Raw genomic sequence first — 14,455 nt, 5'->3', positions numbered from 1 at the left:
AAATCATGAAAGATGCTTTCTCTGTGCTCTGTCTTACTGTAAAACTTGGTGGAAAAGTGTAAATTGACACCAAGGTGTTCTGACTTTATTAACTTTTACTCTCTGTACACCTTTTTGCAAGTAATTTAATTCTGTAAGCCTGTTTCCTCAAATGAGAGAGCCAAAAAGCAAACAAACCTGTTGCCATCAAAAGGACAATAATTCCTACTTTGTAGAGCTGATGTGAAGATTAGAGATAATGTGTGTAGGTAAAGATGTAAAGTACCCAGGACAAAGTAGACAATAAATACAGCTCTTATTATTACTACCCCGCCATTATGTACTTAGAGTGGAATGAAGATGTTCTTTTTATACTCCCTACCAGAGAAAAGTAGTTCAATACTGAACAAATTGTCATCAGTAGCATGTGGGAAACTGTCCATAATTCCTGTAAGAGTGAAATCTTCATTAGGCTATCTAGTAATTGATCATTTTCATCTCTTATACAATGTATATATCATATACTGAGACTTTTAAGAACTACCCTTCCCCCACTGCACCAACACAAAGGCTAACGGTACCCTTTTACAAAATGATAAGTTAACTATAATGTAGGGTTCCCTGGTGGTGCAGTGGTTAAGTGCTTGGCTGATAACCAAAAAGATGAGTTTCAACCCACCAGCCTCTCTGCGGGAGAAAGATGTGGCAGTCTGCTTCCGTAAAGATTACAGCCTTGGAAACCCTGTGGGGCAGTTCTACTCTGTCCTATAGGGTCACTATGAATCAGAATCAACTTGATGGCAACAGGTGTGATTTTTTTTGTATGTATATGTATATATGTATGTATGTGTATATATACACATATATATATATATCCTTTAATCTTCAAATATTTTTAGGAATTACATACACATTCCTTGATATACTTCCATATTTCCTTTCAAAAAGATCTTATCTATTTAATTCCTTTCCTCAACAGTTTATTGACTGCTGTCCAACTCATGGCTAATTCTTCCTTAAAAACAGCCTTATAAGGTCTAGTTTATGTACCATAAAACTTATTCATTTTAAGTGCACAATTCAATGAGTTTTTAGTACATTTACAGAGTTCTGTAACCAACACTCCAATCCAATTTCATCACCCCAAAGATCACCCCAAAGATCTTTTGTGCATTTGCAGTCACTCTGCTTTCCCAGCCTCAGCCCCAGGAAACCAGTAATCTACTTTCTGTCTCTCTAGCTTGTCTTTTGTGCATATTTCATATGAGTGAGATAATACAATATGCAGTGTTTTACATTTGGCTTATTCACTTAGCATAATGTTTTTGAGATTCATCCATGTTGCACTATGTATACATACCTTGTTGCTTTTTTATTGCCTAATAGTATTCCATTTTATGGATATAACGTATTTTGTGTATCCATTCACCAACTGATAGACATTTGGTTCTTTCTAGTTTGGAGCTATTACGAAAAATGCTACCGTGAACTTTTGTGGACAAGTCTTTGTGTGAACTTCATTTCTTTTGAGTAGATATTTAGGAGTGGAATTGCTGGTTGGTATGAGATACTTAGGTTTACCAAAACTTTTTAGGAAGTGCTAAACTGTGTTTCAAAGCAGCTGCACCATTTACATACCCACGAGCAATGTGTGAGGGTGTAAGTTGCAGTTTCCCCACATCCTCTTCAACATTAGTTCTTATCTTTTTATTTTTACTTTTTTAATAACCATTCTAGTGGATGTGAAGTGACATCTCACTGTGATTTTAATTTACGTTTCCCCATTTCTTTTAATGACTAATGGCGCAGGACTGGGCAGTGTTTTGCTCTGTCGTATGGAACAAACTCGACGTCACCTAACAACAACAACGACGATGACGACGACTAATGATGTGGAGCATCTGTTCATGCACTTACTGCCATACCTATGTCTTCTTTGGAGAAATATCTATTCAAATGTTTGCTTATTTTTTAATTGGGCTATTTATCCTCTTACTACAAAGTTATAAGAGTTCTTTATATACTCTACGTATAAATTCTTTATCGGATATACTGTATGATTTGCAAATATTTTCTCATAGTCATGACTGATTCTTAACTCATCTGGCTATTACTGTATTCTTATCACTCTTCTCTCTTGAAATTTCAAAGCACTATTTTGCTATTATTTGTTCACTCTCCTAATTTATTCAGAGATCCCGGAAGGCAATATTATATGATGAGATCAACAAATCAATGAATTTTTATCAGTGAAATCAATATACCTGATTGAATGTTCTGGAAGGCTTTGCCTTATCCCAAAAACTTAGAGGGACAGAAGTTTCAAGACCAAATTTGTCAAGACTCCCTAAAACTGGCTTGATGTTGAGTTCTCATTCTAACTTAGCTCTATGGGGACTTTTAGACTGAGCACTTAGGCTCTTTTAGTATGGGATCTGTAGTCTGAAACTGTATCAATCTAGTTCCTACTAGCTGCTACTGTAAAGTAATTCTCTCTGAAGAATTCTATCCATATGCATCATGTGAATTGGGCCCATTAGAAGTTTTTATTACCAAGACAAAAAAATGAGATAATTTTCTTTTGCTCAAAACAGAAAGTGTACTGATGGTATCTCTCTGTAAAGCACTATTTGCTCCCTTTTTCTTCTGAGTTTGGAACCAATTCTAAATAGACACTGGTGTCAGGGATATAAATATAAACATTGTTAGTTTGGGTTTTTGTCATAAAGCTGGATTAGAAAATGCATCTTGGATCTGTGGCCACATGGGATCCTTAACACCTCCCTGCTACACTGAAATTACTCAGGCCGCATTGCAGATTTCCCCTGTACATAGGCAAAGTCTTTCCCAGTAAACTTACTACAAAGCAGTAGAAGAGAATGCAACTGCTGAAAACCTACTCAAGGAAGAGAAGAAGAAAAGGCCACATAGGAACATCTACCCTTTATGTCTTAACCCTGGTCAATAGAGGCACATTGGCCAATGGGTTTCTGACTCTTCCCATCATGCAACTACTCTTTATCTCTTGGAAGCAGAGTAAATGTGACCAGTGGAGGGAAAGCCTTATGTTACCTTCCTAATTCTTGCTAGAAGGTAGATGATTTCATTCTACTGGCTCTTAGAAAGCGTGGGGAGAAGAAAATGGTCAACTCTGTATTTGTGGTGCGTCTAAAAGAACAGTATGTTATAGTAGTCTGTGAGGTGATTGAAAAGTGAGAGTAAATTGTATCATTTTTATAAACAATGAGAATACACTGCATATAGTAGTATCTCACTCATTGAGGTGCCCTGCAAAGAAATTTTCTGTGTGGCTATTCAGACTTTTTCTCTTGATTTTATTTTATTATCAGGAACATCAACTGAAACCAGTGCTGGTTTCACTGAAAGCCACATTGGGCTGCCTTTTCTTTCCCTATCCCTTCCTACTGCGGCAATAACACTTCTTTTGCTTTCCTCCAGAATTGTAAAAGTACGTGGCAAAGGGGTGCTGTAGGCTGTAATCCAGTCTTACTGATGGCTCTAGTGGACAGGTGGAGGAGTAGTCTTGACCCACACCTGGTATTCAGAGGCATCTTTGGGGCCCTAAAAATCTCATAAATAGACAAATTCAGACTGATTTGGACTGTTGTGGCTCTGTGATTTTTATACTAGAGTCAAGTTCCTAACCTGGGTTCCAAGAATCTTGGGAGAGGGTTTCTGAATTCCTTAAAATGTGTGAGAAATTTTGTGCTTATTTCTATATTTGCACATCTGTAGTAAAAGGAGTCCATAGCTCTCTTTTTGTTTGGATTTTTGTCTTTAATTGGCATATATATTCAAGTAAATATGATCTCCATATTGCTATAATAGTCTAAGAAATGTGTGAAATATTTTTCCAGTACCTTTAATTAACAGATGATACCACCAGCCTTGTCTGTCTGGTTGCAGAAGCTAGCCCCACTGGGATTACCACCCATCACTGGCAAGATGAACAAAGGATTCACCCTTTGGTTTGTACCTCATCAGTAATGAATATCAACCAAGCAGAATGAGACACACTATCCAGCCATTAAATCCAATGCCCACCCTCCTTAAAGAAACTGCTGAAACTAAGCCCAATATGCCATTCGTCTTTGTTTTCAATAGTCAGCACTTAAAATACATACTCCATACTCCCTGATACTCCATTCTTTATATCCTTACTATTCCTAAGTGCCTTTGTATGGTCTTGAGCCCAGTCTATTACTCCATTCTTTCTTCCAAACTCATTAACTCTGCCCTACAGGTGTATTTCCATCATCTGCCAACTCTGTCAGAGAATTTTTTCTTTAACTACATTCTTTAACTGAAAACTGATTCTATTCTAAAAATAACGTCTTTTTTCCAGGTCTTCTGAACATATTTTAACCTCCCCACTGATGCTTAGTTAAGTAGAATGATATAATGACTAGGCACCTAAGCTCTCCTTCAGTCTGCTAAAGCTTAAACTCAAACCCTCACACTTAATAACTGACTATTCTTGGGACATATATGTCTAGTTTTTAGGACAGTTCCTGGAACACAGTACAATAAAACCTGTGAAAGCTAGAACTTGTGCAAAGGGGAAACCTGTCAGAGAAGGAAAACTCAAATATTTCCCACTAAAACAATTGATAGAAAATTAAGACTCCACCCTGTCAAAGGCGGGAAACTTGTGAGACCTGGATAGTCCTTGAAGGAAGTCCTGTTGAGTTGCAGCTCTCACAGGTTTCACTGTATTATACAATCCTCTTGCTCTCTGCTTTCAGCCACAGGTGTTGCATTCACTAGCCTCATTCACAGAAACATCAGTATCTGTCACATCTATTTTCTACCTTTTACCCTGCTATAGTCTTGAGTGACTTCAATATCCCATTGGTTGATGAATCTAAAATTTAGTTTCTCATTTCTTGATGTATTCATCTCTAGTGATTTATTCTTCCATAAATTATACTTGGTTAGTGTGTTCATACAGGAATTCACTCCTGGGATTTCTCAGAGAATTAGCATTTTAGCAAACCCTGAATCCCAAGATAATAATTCAATAAATTGGAAAAAAATGGAAAATTTTAATATAATTGTCCTGAACATTAAAGTTTAACAGTCAAGCTAGACATAGGTGTTTTTTTTTGTGTGTGTGTGCATAAATGTTTATTATGGTTAAGTGTTCATGATGGATCATCCCTTTAATCATTACATAATGCCCTTCTTTGTCTCTTAAATGGTGGATTTTGTTTTAAAGTTTATTTTATCTGAGATTAGTATTGCCACTCCTGCTCTTTTTTGGTAGTTGTTTGCTTGATATGTATATATTTTTCCATCCTTTGATTTTTAATAAATTTACATCTTTGTTTCTAAGGTTTGTCTCTCATAGATAGCATATTGATGGATCCTGTCATTCTGTGCCTCTTTTTGGGTGCATTTAGGCCATTTACATTCAGTGTAATTATTGATATGTGTGAGTTTATTGCTGTCATTTTGTAGTGCTTTTTTTTTTTTTTTTTTTTAGCACTGACATGTTCTTTGATCCTTTTACTCTCCTGTGCGAGTTCCTTTTGTTTGTGGATTTCTTTTGTTTTTGTAGATTTTGTTTTTATTGAGACATTATGCTTTTCGTCTTTATTTTGATGAGTAGGTTTGTTAACTTTCTTTGTGGTTACCTTGAAGTTTACCCTTATCTTCCTAGGCCATAGCTTTCAACAGATTTTCAAAAGGAAAATTTCATCTAAAAAGGTAAGAAACCACTTGCCTAGAGGCATAACTTGGTTATCGGCTCTCCCACCCAAGAAAGCCTGAAGATTTTCGGATACAAAGTTTCCAACATTTTCAGGGATGGCCCTCATAGATCAGGAATCTTATGGATAATAGAAATATGAACATATAATATCTATAGTGGGATATTTTCCTTAATGAAAGGTGGTGCTTACTGGATGACACACAGTGATGGGTGTTATTGGTGACTGAACTTATTGTGGTCTCAGAACCATGGAATAGGTATCTCTTCCAGCCTGTTGGCCAGGTAGCTGTCTTCCAAATTGTTTGGCGTAGATAAATGAGCACTTCCAGCATTGCATCTGTTTGTTGAAACATCTCAATTGGTATCCCAACAACTCCTGGAGCCTCGTTTTTTACCAATGCCTTTAGTGCAGCTTGGACTTCTTCCTTCAGTGTCATCAGTTCTTGATCATATGCTACCTCCTGAAATGGCTGGATGTCAACCAATTCTTTTTGGTACAGTGACTCTGTATTCTTCCGTCTTCTTTTGATGCTTCCTGTGTTGTTCAATATTTTCCCTGTAGAATCCTTCAATATTGCAATTTGGTGCTTGAATTTTGCCTTCACTTTTTTCAGCTTAGGAAATGCTAAGTGTGTTCTTCCCTTTTGGTTTTCTAACTCTAGGCCTTTACTCATTTCATCATGATATTTAATTTGTCTTACCAAACTGCTCTGTGAAATCTTCTGTTCAAGACTTTTACTTCATCATTTCTTCTATTCACTTAAGCCATTCTATGTTCAAGAGCAAGTTTCAGAGTCTCTTTTGACATCCATTTTGGTCTTTTCCTTTTTTCTCATGTTTTTAATGGCCTTTTGCTTTATGTTTGATGTCTTTGATGTCATTCCACAACTTGTCTGGTCTTGGGTCATTTCAATGGGTCAAATCTATTCTTGAGATGGTTTCTAAATTCAGGTGTGATACACTCAAGGTCACATTTTGGCTCTTGTGGACTTGCTCTAATTTTCTCCAGCATCAACTTGAACTTGCATATGAGCAACTGATGGTCTGTTCTGCAATTGGCCCCTGGCCTTGTTCTTACTGGTAATATTGAGCTTCTCCATCATCTCTTTCCACAGATATAGTCGATTTTATTCCTGTGTATTACGTCTGGGGTGGTCCATGTATGTAGTCATCATTTATGTTGCTAAGAAAAGGTATTTTCAGTAAAGAAGTCATTGGTCTTGCAAAATTGCATCATGCGATCTCCAGCGTCGTTTCTATCACCAAGACCATATTTTCCAACTACTGATCCTTCTCCTTTGTTTCTAATTTTTGTGGTCTGTGCGTTCAAAATCAGAAAAGGTGTTTGTCAGGGTTGTATCCTTTCACCACACTTATTCAATTTGTATGCTGAGCAAATAATCTGAGAAACTGGACTATATGAAGAACATGGCATCAAGACTGGAGGAAGACTAATTAACAACCTGCAATATGCAAATGACACAACCTTACTTGTTGAAAGTGAAGAGGACTTGAAGCAATTACTACCAAGCCAAAACCAAACCCACTGCCCTCGAGCCATTTCTGACTCATAGAGACCCAACAGGACAGAGTAGAACTGCCCCATAGAGTTTCAAGGAGCGCCTGGTGGATTTGAACTGCCGACCTCTTGGTTAGCAGCTGTAGCGCTTAACCACTACGCCACCAGGGTTTCTGAAGCAATTACCAATGAAGATCAAAGACTACAGCCTTCAGTATGTATTACACCTCAACATAAAGAAAACAAAATCTTCACAACTAGAATAATAAGCAACAGCATAATAAACTAAGAAAATATTGAAGTTGTCAAGAATTTCAGTTTACTTGGATCCACAATCAACATCCATGCAACAGCGGTCAAGATCAAATGACGTATTGCATTGGGTAAATCTTCTGCAAAAGACTCTAAAGTGTTGAAAATCAAAGATGTCACTTTGAGGACTAAGGTGAGGACCCAAGCCATGATATTTTCAAACACCTCATATGCATGTGAAAGCTGGACCAAAAATAAGGAAGACCAAAGAACTGACACCTTTGAATTATGGTGCTGGAGAAGAATACTGAATATGCCATGGACAGCCAGAAGTACAAACAAACCTGTCTTGGAAGAAGTACAGCCAGCATGTTCCTTAGAAGTGAAGCAAGACTTCATATTGTTTACTTTGGATGTGTTATCAGGAGGAACCAGTCCCTGGAGAAAGACATCATGCTTGGTAGAAAGTCAGCAAAAAAGAGGAAGACCCTCAGTCAGATGGGTTGACACTGTGGCTGCATCAATGCACTCAAGCATAGTAATGACTGTGTGGATGGCACATGACCAGGCAGCATTTCGTCACTATGAGTTAGAACTGACTCAGTGGCACCTAAGAATAGCAACTGCTGTTTACTACATCAAGGAATATAATAAAAGCCTTCCATTCTAATGTACTTCCTCTTTAGCCCATAAAATCATAATGGCATCATTTATATTAGTTTTATATGCTGCATAACACATTACCATAAACTTTATGGCTTAAAACAACACAGGTTTATTTTCTCACAGTCTTTGTGGTCAGGAGCCCAGGCACAGCTTAATTGAGTGCTCTGTTTCGGGCCTCACTTGGCTACAATCAAGATGTTGGCCAGATTGTGCTCCTTTCTAGAGCTCAGAGTTCTCTTCTAAGCTAATATGATTGTTGGGAAAAATTCAGTTCCTTAGACCCATAGAACAGAGGCCTCTGTTTTCTGCTGGCAGTCAGCCAGGGACCACTTTCAGTAACTAGAAGCAGCTGTCAGATTCTTGCCACATGTCTTTCTCTATAGACAGTTCACAACATGGCTGTTTACTTCTTCAAGGCCTGCAGCAGACCCTCTCTATGCCTTTAAATCTCCCCCTTCAGGAAAGGCCTGGACTCTCTTTTAATGGAGTTATCTGATAGGTAAGGCCCACCCAGGAGAATCTCCCGTTTGGACCTTATTATGAACCTCTGCAAAATCTCTTCACCTTTGCCATATAACCTACTCATGGAATTGAAATCCTGTCATATTCACAGGTTCCATCTACAATTATGAGAAGTGGATTTTGTAAGACATATATAACAGGGAGTGGGAATTTGGGGGTCCTTCTACCACTGTCTCTAAGGTACCTTGTTTTACAAGCAGGGCCGTTGTGATAATGTGATGCAATCTTTGGTATTTTTCAAAGAGGGCTAGCTTTAATAAAGGCTAAAACCCATTTTCTTAGGGAAGTTCAACATCTGAGAATCAGTTTTCTTTTTATTTTGCACATAAATAATATGGATAATATCATTTTTTACTTTTAAAAAGTTGTTTTGCCACTAATCCTAAATTCATGGTCTCATCCTTCATCTTTACATTTTTCAACCACTTATGGTGACAATGCTATGTGTGTATGTGTCTACTATACATCATTGTTTAGGAAGTGCTTCAAAAAGTTGACAGGCTGAATTTTAATGTACTTAATTAGTCATCAAGATGATGTTTTAAAGAAAGACTTATTGTCATAAAAGATTTTCAAATATAGTTTGAAGTAAAAAGGTTTGTTGCCAAAATTATATATAATTTCATTTTTATTACTACTTCAAGTAGTTAAGTACGAAGGAAGAAAGGGAGGTAGGGAGGGAGGAACACAGGAAAGAAAAAAAACACAAGACACTAATAGCAGTTGGGCAATTTTTTCTTTTTGCTTAAAGGTAAGCACCTTTATTTAAAATTATTTCTGTACCAAAATTACTTGTATAATAAAAGTATATAATTTTTAACTGAAGAACTTGAATGCTCAGCTCCTTTGGTGAGAGAGAAAAAATGGGCATTTTTTCTTCAACAAAACTATCTTGGCTCCCTGAGCTACGTGTAATACTGTAAATGCTGGTTTTACAGCATTTTAGTTTTGGAAATGAAGATTAAAATATATTACAATTTTTGTTGTTAATTGGAGAACTGGGGTGAAATCAATAAAGTAAGATTAAGTGAAGACAGGTAATGGAATTCACTAAGGGAGGAATAACTAAATGTACAAATATAGAATACGGGAATGCTGAACTGGCAATGGTACCACAGGGAAAGATCCGGTGGTTATAAACAGTTGGTAATAAATTGGATATGAGTCAGTAATACAGCAGTGTTATTAAAAAAAAAAAGTAAATGCTCTGGAGAACTAGGCTGTATTTATAGAATATTGTACATAAAATGAACCAGAACTTTACAGAGTACAAAGAAGCAACCAATAAAATATATTTTAATAAATTCCAAGGAAGACAAGAAGAGGATTAGATGATTATGGGTCAAATTTATAACAATTAATGTGTCTGGCCCAAAACGCATTAACATTTAAAGTTAGAAAGACAGCATAGAATAGTGAAAATATTCAAAAGAGTAAGAAATCCTTCAACTCCTAAATCCATGACAGGTTGAAAAATTCTAACATGTAGTCTAACATTATGCTCATCATAAATTTTGGACCCAGGTTTTGGACTATGATCATCTAAAATGTTGAAAGTATACATTATAGTTCTGTACTTTAAATGTACAATTTAATGGGAATCTATAGCCAATGTTTAATATATAACACTACTACAATTTCAACTGTGTGGATCATAAAAAATTATGGATAACATTGTGAAGAACAGGAATTCCAGAACACTTAATTGTGCTCATGAGGAACCTGTACATAGATCAAGAGGCAGTCGTTCGAACAGAACAAGGGGATACAGTATGGTTTAAAGTCAGGAAAGGTGTGTGCTAGGGTTATATCCTTTCACCATGCTTATTCAGACTGTATGCTGAGCAAACAGTCTGAGAAGCTGGACTACATGAAGAAGAATGGGGCATCAGGATTGGAGGAAGAATCAATAACAGCTTGTGTTATGCAGATGACACAACTTTGCTTGCTAAGAGTGAAGAGGACTTGAAGCACTTACTGATGAAGATCAAAGACTACAGCCTTCAGTATGAATTGCATCTCAACGTAAGGAAAAAAATGCTCACAACTGGATCAATAAGCAACATTATGATAAACAAAGAATAAGATTGAAGTTCAAGGATTTCATTTTACTTGGATTCACAATCAACACCCATGAATGCAACCGTCAAGAAATCAAATGACAAATTGCATTGGCAAATTTGCTGCAAAAGACCTCTTTAAAGTGTTAAAAAGCGAAGATGTCACTTTGAGGACTATGGTGAGGACCCAAGTCATGGTATTTTCAGTCACCTCATATGCATGTGAAATCTGGACAGTAAATAAGGAAAATCAAAGAAGAATCGATGCCTTTGAATTACAGTGTTAAGGAATAATATTGAATATATCATGGACTGCCAGAAGTATGAACAAATCTGTCTTGGAAGAAGTATAGCCAGAATGCTCTTTAGAAGCAAGGATGGCGAGACTTCGTCTCACGTACTTTGGACATGTTATAAGGAGAGACCAGTCTCTGGAGAAGGACATCATTGCTTGGTAAAGTAGAAGGTCAGCAAAAAAGAGGAAGACCCTCAACGAGATGGCTTGACACAATGGCTGCAACAGTGGGCTCAAACATAGCAATAAATGTGAGGATGGCACAGGACCCAGCAGTGTTTTGTTCTATTGTACATAGGGTCCCTACGAGTCAGAACTGCCTCGATAGCATGTAACAATGACAACAAAAACATCATCTGTATGTGTAGTTTGTTTTCTTTTTTTGGATTTTTTTCCCAGGTGATTTGTTAAGTTCCTTGAAAACATAGCATCTGGTTCTTAGTTGATATTTAATTGAGTGAATGAATAAATGTTTTTAGTCAATTGGTTTATTTTTTAAAATTGTGTTTTAGGTGAAATTTTACATCACAAAGTAGTGTCTTATTCAAAAATTTATACACAAATTGTTTTGTCACATTGTGTCAGCACTCTCCTCCTTTCCATCCTGGGTTCTCTGTGTCCATTTGTCCAGGTTTCCTGTCCCTTCCTGCCTTCTGGTCTTTGCTTTGGGCAGGTGTTGCCCGTTTGATCTCCTGTACTTGACTGAACTAAGAAGCACCTTCCTAATGTGTTACTGCTTGTTTTATAGGCCTGTCTAGTCTTTTGCTGAAAGGTGGACTTCAGAAGTGGCTTCGGTTCTGAGTTAGCAGGGTGTCTGTGGGCCATAGTCTTGAAGGTCCCTCCAGTCTGTCAGACCAGTAAGTCTGGTCTTTTTTGTGTGTGTGTGAATTTGAATTTTGCTGTACATTTTTCTCCTGCTTTGTCCAGAACTCTCTATTGTGATCCCTGTCAGGGCTGTAGGTGCTGGTACCCCAGCACCATCTATTTCTTCTGGGCTCAGGCTGGTGGACACTGTGGCTCATGTGGTCCATTAGTCCTATGAATTTATATTTTCCTTGTGTCTTTGGTTTTCTTCATTCTCCTTTGCTCTGAACATGATGAGACCAATAAATGTATTTTAGATGGATGCTTGCAAGCTTTTAAGACCTCAGATGCTACTTACCCAAGTAGGATGTAGAACATTTTCTTTATGAACTGTATTATGCTAATTGACCTAGATGTCCTCCAAGACCATGGTCCCCAGCCCTCAGCCCCAGTAACTCAGTCCCTCAAGGTATTTGGATGTGTCTAGGAAGCTTATATGACTTTGCCTTGGACGAGTTCTGCTGACTTCCCCAGTATTGTGTACTGTCTTACCCTTCACCAAAGTTACCACTTATCTATTGCCTAGTTAGTGTTTTTCCCTCCCTGCCTCCCCCGACCCCCATAGCCTTCAAGATTGTTTCTTTCTGTGTGCGAACCTTTTCATGAGTGTAATGGTTAAGGTTGTGTCAGCTTGGCTGGGCCATGATTCTCAGTGACTTGGCAATTATGTAGTTTGGCAGGCATACGATGTTGTAATCACTTCCGTGATGAGATTTGATATAACATGATCACCTCCATGATGGAATCTGCTGTGAGTAGCCAGTCAGTTGAAAGGGAGTTTTCTTGGGTGTGTGGCCTGCATTGAATGTCAGTGGATGTTCTGGCAAGGCTTGTGGGCTTTTGCTTGCTCTGGATCTGCAGCTGGCTCCTGTTCTTCTGACCTCTGGTTCTTAGGACTTGAGGTAGCAGCTTACCTGTGGTCTTGCATGCTGATCTTGGGATTCGTTGATCTTTGCAGCCTGTGAGCAAAAGCTCTGCTCTCTGATCTTCCAATCTTGGATTCACCAGTCCCTGCAGTTACAGGAATCAGAGGCCTCTATCCTGACACATGGGTTTGAGACGTTCCAGCTGCTACAACTGCATGAGCCATTTCCTTGATATAAATCACTCTATATATATTTATTTATACACTCTATTGGTTTTGCTTCTCTAGAGAACCCAGCCTAACACAATGAGTTTTTATAATAGTGGTCTCATATAGTACTTATCCTTTTGTGATTTATTTCAGCATAATGCCCTCCAGATTTATCCATGTTGTGAGATGTTTCACAGATTCATCATTGTTTTTTTTATCATTGCATAGTATTCCATTGTGTGTATGTACCATAACTTGTTTATCCATTCATCTGTTGATGGGCACTTCGGTTGTTTCCATTTTTTGCTATAGTGAACAATGCTGCATTGAACATGGGTTTGCATATACCTATTTGTGTGATAGCTCTTATTTCTCTAGGATATATCCCTAGGAGTGGGACTGCTGGATTATAAGGTATTTCTATTTCTAGCTTTTTAAGGAGGCACCATATGGTTTCCCAAAGTGGTTGTAGCATTTTACATGCCCACCAGCACTGCATAAGAGTTCTAATCTCCCTGCACCCTCTCCAATATTTGTTATTTTCTGTTTTTTTGATTCATGCTAGTAATGTCGGGGTGAGGTGGTATCTCATTGTAGTTTTGATTTGCATTTCTTTAATGGCTAATGATGCAAGCATTTTCTCATATGACTGTTAGCTGCTTGAATGTCTTCTTTGGTGACGTGTCTGTTCATATCCTTTGCCCATTTTTTAATTGGATTATTTGTCTTTTTGTTATTGAGTGTTGAAATGTTCTATAGATTTTAGAGATTAGACCTTTGTCAGATATATTGTAGCCAAATTTTTTTTCCCCAATATATAGGTTCTCTTTTTACTCTTTCAGTGAGGTCTTTTGATGACCATAAGTGTTTAATTTTCAGGAGCTCCCAGTTATGTAGTTCATCGTCTGGTGTTTGTGCATTTTTACTTATGGTTTGTATTGAATTTATGCTACGTGTTAGAGCCTCTAGTGTTGTCCTTAATTTAATTTATTAATTTTGTACTATATATAAAAAAAAAAAAACCAGTGCTGTCGAGTCGAGCTCCTTGGATTTTATACTATAGGTATATACTTTTTTATTACTAGTCTTATGATATTAGCAGAAGAGGGACAGAACACTTATTCTGGGGCCTCTTATACATCTTATAATTACAAAATGTTCTTTGAGGTCAGAGGAAAATCCTTTAGACTGAAATATGTTCTGTTAGGTTTTTTAGTCACTTAAAAAACTTTTTAAAAATTTCATATGTTGTCATTATAAAAATTTGGAAAATAAGAAAAGGAACAAAGAAGTAAAAATGAAAATCACTTATATCCCACCACTCACCGAACCTATTGTATAAAATTAGGCTAATATTGTATCACCGATTTTATATTCTTTTTTTTTTCTGGTTAATATTTTACCTTAAACACTTGCCCATGTTATAGTCTCAGAAAATACCATTTTTAGTGACTACAAATTTCTATTCGTAGGATAGAACAACAAGATG

General features: G+C 37.2%; 1 protein-coding gene across 2 annotated transcripts in view; it reads left to right on the top strand.

Annotated features, from left to right (window-relative positions):
* Nucleotides 1-14,455, top strand: part of ARHGEF38 (Rho guanine nucleotide exchange factor 38) — a 158,612-nt gene that overhangs the window by 140,862 nt on the left and 3,295 nt on the right. The window lies entirely within an intron of this gene.

Source organism: Elephas maximus, chromosome 5 (assembly GCF_024166365.1).
Source record: "Elephas maximus indicus isolate mEleMax1 chromosome 5, mEleMax1 primary haplotype, whole genome shotgun sequence".
NCBI lineage: Eukaryota > Metazoa > Chordata > Mammalia > Proboscidea > Elephantidae > Elephas > Elephas maximus.
This window is presented reverse-complemented; position numbering and strand designations above follow the sequence as displayed.